The sequence below is a fragment of the Centroberyx gerrardi genome, chromosome 11 (genome assembly GCF_048128805.1).
Source record: "Centroberyx gerrardi isolate f3 chromosome 11, fCenGer3.hap1.cur.20231027, whole genome shotgun sequence".
In the NCBI taxonomy this organism is placed as follows: Eukaryota; Metazoa; Chordata; class Actinopteri; order Beryciformes; family Berycidae; genus Centroberyx; species Centroberyx gerrardi.
Window position 1 is genome coordinate 13,530,151 of NC_136007.1, and position 6,727 is coordinate 13,536,877.

Here is a 6,727-nt window from a genome sequence, read left to right on the forward strand (position 1 = left end):
CGGTCTCTATAGAACCGTCCAACTCTAAATAGGCCTTCACCCATCACTTTCTTCAAATTATGATCAATCAGTGTAGTGAATCTTGATTTATCTACACTTCTTCAAGCTATGAGTTCATTAGTTCCATGTGCTTTTCACGGGGAACAGAGTAGAAAGTATTTGGGAGAGAAGCAAGAATCTGTCATTTTAAATACAACAATATGTATAATAATGATATTCGATTCCTTAGCAAAAGGAGAGGCACTTGTGCTCTGTTCTGAGGGACACCCGATCAAATAAGCAATCAATTCACCAGATTTTAAGATACCTATAACACAATATAGGCTGCAAATTCTGTAAAAATTCTGAAAAACATGTTTTTTTCCTAACTCTACAGTCACTAATCTCTGTTGACAGGATGGTGGGGAACAAACAAGGAGCCGTGCCATGGAAGCAGCTGCGTCTTCCTCTTCTTACACTATCAAATCACACCAATTACTACATGCTGTAAAGGCGACTTGCTTCTACTGAGCTTTCGGCTTAAAAAGACTCTCTTCACAGCCTTAACTTCAAATCAAGGAACATAGTTAATTGCAGCTACTCTTCAGTTTCTGTGCTCAATCTTATGTGCTAGAAGCTTTTATGTTCAACTGGAGGGATTATATATATATTCCTGTATCAGATCTAGGTAGAATAAACAAACCAAACAAATTTACATTGTCACCACATGGTGTAAAATCACAGGAAATTGCCCAGCGGAGAGTGTATACATGTTTTGAAGAACAGTATACATAGTAACACATTTGCCAAAACATTCAGGATTTGCATGAATATATTGATAGGAACCACATGCACACACGAACACACACACACACACACACTCAAAGAACAACTGTGTGTGATCATTCACGGCTGGTGTGGAAAGTGCAGAGTTAACAGTATGAGGCATGGAGGATGTATTTTTTCTGTTAAGTGCCATGGTTGTAGAAAGTGACTGAGAAGGCTTTGACCCTTGAATTAGTCAGAAACCGCAGGATTTGTGAGCTTGGCAGTAGAAAGGCTGGTTATCGGAATAAGGGATGTTATTCCCTTCTTAACGATTAGTGTGCAGACTCACCTACTGACTCACACACACACTCACGCAAATGTAGGCAAATTCACATGCACACACATGCGCCAAACACTGCTTATTCAGCAATATCCCTGCCTAGCCCTGATCAAAACAAGACATATTAAACAAATCAAAGCATTTTCACATGTTTACTATCTTACAAGTGAGAGTTTTTGAAGTTTATAGTACGGCGCAGCACACACTTGCTCTACGGCTTGTCTTCATCACTAGATACTGTAAAGGCAACCTGTGTAAGCTGATTGGTACATTCTATGCCTGATATGCCCTCATGATGGCACCAAACCCCAAATTTAAATACCCCTAAATGAGGCCCATATTTTGGGACTCATGCCCATGTACATACACTAAAGAGCAGGCTTCACGTAAGCCACTGCAGACTAACTACATGTATTAAGCTGTCATCATCAAATAAGCAAGGCAAAATTCAGTTAAACAGCTGAGGAAGGATTTTTAACATCAATTTGGACATCATCCTAATCCTGGAGGAGGAAAAATGATGTGGCTGCAGTGATGACGACTGCAGCAGCTTTTCATAAGGCAGCCATGATCTGTACTGGATGACTAACAGCATGCAGAGCTCACATGAATTCATTTACTGAGTGAAACAAAGTGGACGTCTTAGCTTACTTTAAACAACATCCATACAGGACACTTATGGACTCTTAGGACACTTATCACCACCGAGACCTGAGTGAACGACATTGATGTAGTTTCTCCATTAGAAGAAGAGACCGCCAGCCTCGGTCGCCTTTGTACACCAGCGGAGATAATCAGTCCCACTGTTAATAGACTGATGTGTTTACATAGTGGAGAGACGCTCCACCCTCTTCTCAAACAATGAGTGTCTGAGCTCACAATGGTTGTTAAACACTGACGCTGTGTATATAGTCCGTTTTTTATTATGAGCTACTCTATTAATGTACACAAATTCCTCAGAAGCACGCACATACACTCACAAACACACACTTGTCATGTGCATATCTATATGTAATTTTCAGGGTTCAGTTATTTTGATTGACTCTGACTCTATGAAGGGCATCCCAATCTTTAACAATAAAAATGTCCAACAAGTCGTCCTCTTCTGTAATGCAACAGTAGCAACAACAACATATATGCCTGCTTTGGCCTGTGTGTGATGTGAGTGAGCCTTTCAGTAGAGTTACAGCAGGTAAATATTACAGGCCATTGGAAATTACCCTTTAAAGTGTTATTCTTTTTCCTTGCAGCGTGCCACACTGCTGTTATTGGAGTGTGTGACTGCGTTTTCATTCTGAAAAATAATAGCTCTTTCAAAGAAAATGTTAACATGGAGGTGACAGCCAACATTTTCAGCAGCATTACCTTGAACATTTCCCTATTTATATTCAGTTCAAAGTTGGGCTAACACTTTAGAATACTAAATACTGCAGTACTAAAGATAATAAGACTTCAACATCACGGATGTTTCCTTTTTATTCAAACCTTTTGGGTAATTTGGCCTCCAGCTCTGCTCATCTCTCAATGATATCCACAGATAATTTCGGTGTATATTTTACATTTTGTTTTTGTCTAAAGACCCGTTGAGTTTGCCTCTGTTTCCATCTGCTTGGCTGTCTTCCACGTACGGTTTCCCACCCCAAGTATGATGTAAATCAAATATGGCTGCCATGTGAACAAAGTCAATTGCTGTCGCTGCATTGTAGCTTTTATCTTTCTTTCATCTTGGTGACAACATACGGCTTACTAACCATTATAAATGTTTATCGACTTATTTGCTGCAGCTTTAGAATATGGGCTGCATATAGTTTTATGAATGAATAGAGCTGATATATAATATAGAGAAAAACACAAAGCTGTAATGCTGTAGTGTGTTTTTCTCCCACTGAGCTCAGGGAGGAACTGGTAACTCATACGGCGGCTTTAGCGGTGTTGGAAGCCTTCAGTACTGTTGTCTATGCCAGAGATATTATTAATGCTTCCTGAGTTTATTTTGTTTTTCAAATCAGCTACCTGTACTTGGCAGGACACACCGTGGCCTGTTAAAAGCCATACAAATGAACAATGTCCTCTCGCATAATGAGACACACACACACACACACACACACACACACACACAGATGTGGCCAAATGAGCAAGCTGTGATCGGACGTGTTTCCCTTAGTTGCCAAGATTGGTGTTTTACAGCTGTATTTGTTCCTGAAGCTGCTGGTTTATGGTGCACTCTGGGTCATGCACTAGATCTAAACATTGCCAGAGTAAAATGGGGCTCGCACGTACCCCCTCACCTCAAGCCTGCCACACACACAGGCGGACGAGAGACCTGCCCACACACATACACACACACACTCAGCAGCGCACAACCCACATCAAAGCAAACACACTAATCCCGCCAAGAAACTAGCGATCTATAGGCCTAATCATGAAAGGAAGAAAAAAGTATGCATGTGAAATAAAAATAAATAAGAACTGTCTCCCGCACATACGTGCCAGCTGCAGCTACTCAGTGGTTCATGAGAGTCAAGATTCTCTTTGCCTAAACTTTATTTAAAAAAAAAAAAAAAGTAAAATATTGAGAAACTTTTAAGATGTCTTCAAAATAACCTTCTGAGGCTCTGAGAAGAATTTTCCTTCAAAAAGGCTCTTCCAAGAAACCCCCATGGGATTACTTTTAAGCGCTCATGTTAGAATTATTTCTACTAATGATACTAATGAAAAATAAAGGATATCATTATGCAAACACATACTTTTTAGACTTTTAGTGCCAAAGCAAGTACTGCTACTCCTCATGGCAGTAAAGCCTGTTGTCTAGCAAAATTACTGTAACATAAACCCTCCATACAAATACTGTAGGCATTTCAAAATAATATACCCAGTTACTTGTGATTATGGGAAATGAACCCCCAATATTAATCTTAACATGAACAAAGCACACATGCCAACATTGGTTTCTGAAATTGTAATGTACATACATGTATATTTTTGTACATGTTTACATACATGAACATGCACATTCATGAATTTTAACGTATGTACAAAATGTCCATAGATAAAAAAAAAAACATCAGTATAATTTAAAACTTGAATTCTAAGGTTCCTTAAAATGACACAAGGTATATTTTGAGAAATCCTTTTTCAAATTAAGGAGCTTAGAGGCACCTCTTTGATCTCTGGGGCACCCGAGGTTTTTAGAAACATTATAATTTTGGCAGCGAGCGCAGAAGCCCCTACCTAACCTCAGCCCTTCAGGAGGGTTAAACACTGCAGGACCGCAGCGGGCCGGTTCGCTGAGCGGAGCCGAGCGGCCACCTGGTGGGGCTGTGGGAGAGGGGAATGGACTGTAATCAAACATCATAATGCCTAACCACAGAAACACTAGATGTGCACTGGGTTTATGAAGCCTTCATATCCAGTCAACCACTAACAATGAAAGAGGAAACACCTTTTTCACACGCACGTCCCGCACACACTCTGTCCTCAGAATAAAATGTATTTTTACTGGGTGCCCGGTTATGAAACTACTATAAACTTTTAGTATCAGTTTTGTTTCTCTGACATAAAGTGGTGAAACTACATTTACAGTTCCTGGAAATGATTGAACTGAATTGCTTTTTTGGTGGTGGAGGGATCAGAAAAGTGCATGTGGGTGTGTGTGGGTGTGTGTGTGTGTGTGTGTGTGTGTGTTGGGGAAACAGGTTGGGGTGGGCTAGCGGGGCCACACAGCTCGTCCCTCAGTACACGATGTTTTTTTGCAACTTCTTCCTTTATAGCTGTCCTCCATGATGAATTATACACCATCCGCCATTTGTGAACACAGTAACAGCCAGCTCTGCAATAACAGAACAGAATCCTTTTACACACACACACACACACACACACACACACACACAGGTCTTCTTGATGTCTCTGGTCTTTGCTCATCGATGATGGCAGACATTTACATTATTCAGTCGTTAGACAGCCCCATTAGGCTGACTGCACTGTGTGTTCGGTCCAGTCTGGTTTGGTTTGGAGCTTTCCATTACGCTGGTCAAGATTCAGCTGGAACTTCAGGACTTGGGGCGAAGACTGTGGGAAAAAGAGGAGTACGAGAAAAAAAACCAAGGATGAAGAAAGGCAGAAACGGGACAGATAAACAACAGCAAGGAGAGGGACTTTAGTACTTGAGGAGTAAGGGATTTTGAGTTGCGGGTGATTATTTCAGAATATTTGGAGGCATCCCAACACCTCTTGGAAGACGTACAGATTGTATTACCTAGAACAGTAGCGGCGAAATCTGAAACTACATCACCAATATGAATAATTAAAACTGTGTGAAACTCTTTGGGTAAGACAAAGAGTGGGAACGTAGCTTAAAGTTAACATTTATAGTTTAAAGCTTGAAAGCAACCAAAAAATATATTCAGCTGTACACTATAACCACATTTCATGTCAAATCCAAAGCTGCATTAAGTAATGAGCCCAAAATGCCAAGAATGTGTCTGTTTACTGGGCAACGGCATAATATTGACAGTCTTAGTGGAGCACTTGTCTTCACTGGTAATATCCAAACTTATGTCAAGCAGACCCCAGGCGGGCCCAATGAGATTATAGCTGCTACAACTGTTAGCAAGCCAGAGTACAACTGCATAGAACTTGATCTCAACATTGAATAGCTGTGTAAATGACGACCGGGAATCCCACTTGTCTTCAGATGAACCATATATTCCATACTACTTAATCTTCACAGATTTATTAAGATGTTTTAGGAAAGAGAAAGAGAAACACAAGCCACAGAACAGCTTTGAGACTCTAGGTTTCAGGACACTGCAAAAAAAGTCCATCTTAACAAGTCATTTAGTCTCATATTCAGCCTTCAAAATCTTATTTTTCTTAAACCAAGAGAAAAATTCTGCCAATGAGGTGAGATAAACTCCACTTGTTTCCAATGCAGTTTCACTTGTTTCAGGAATTCTCTAGAAATGAGTGCTAGTATCAGGAAACAAGTCCGAATAAGGCAAAATCACTGCACTGCTATCAAGAAAATGACACTTGATTCTACAAAATTCTTGAAACAAGTTGATTTGCATTGGAAACGAGTGAAATTATCAAGCCCCATTGGCAGATTCTTTTCACTTATTTTAAGAAAATTAAAATTTTAGGACTCAATAATAGACTAAATGACTTGTTAGACTTTTTACAGTGTCAGACCTCCTCTCTTGCCCCCACAATGCACCATTATTACCCCTCTCACCTCCCTCACCCCTCTTCACCTCCAGCCATAACAGCGCTCCAGTGGGCCAGATGTGCGGGACAAGGAGGTGCAGAAAGATCCTGTCCAGCCCCCCAGAGATTCCCGGGTCCTCATGTTTCAGAGCGGGCCGTCAGCCTGAGTGCCAGGCTCCACTGGCAGGCTACTGTCACTGGTCACGCTCAGTGGCGGCTCGCATATATGATGTAGAGGGTGATTTGTAGGCGTGTGTGTGTGTGTGTGTGTGTGTCATGCAAAGTTATGAGTTATGAGTCATCTCTTTTTCTATTTCTATCTCCTTCTGTCTCTTTATCTGTCTCTGTCTCTATATAAAGCTCTCTCTCTCACACACACACACACAGCACATAGTTTGGATAATATTTGTCTTGCTCTAGAGACGTACCTGTATT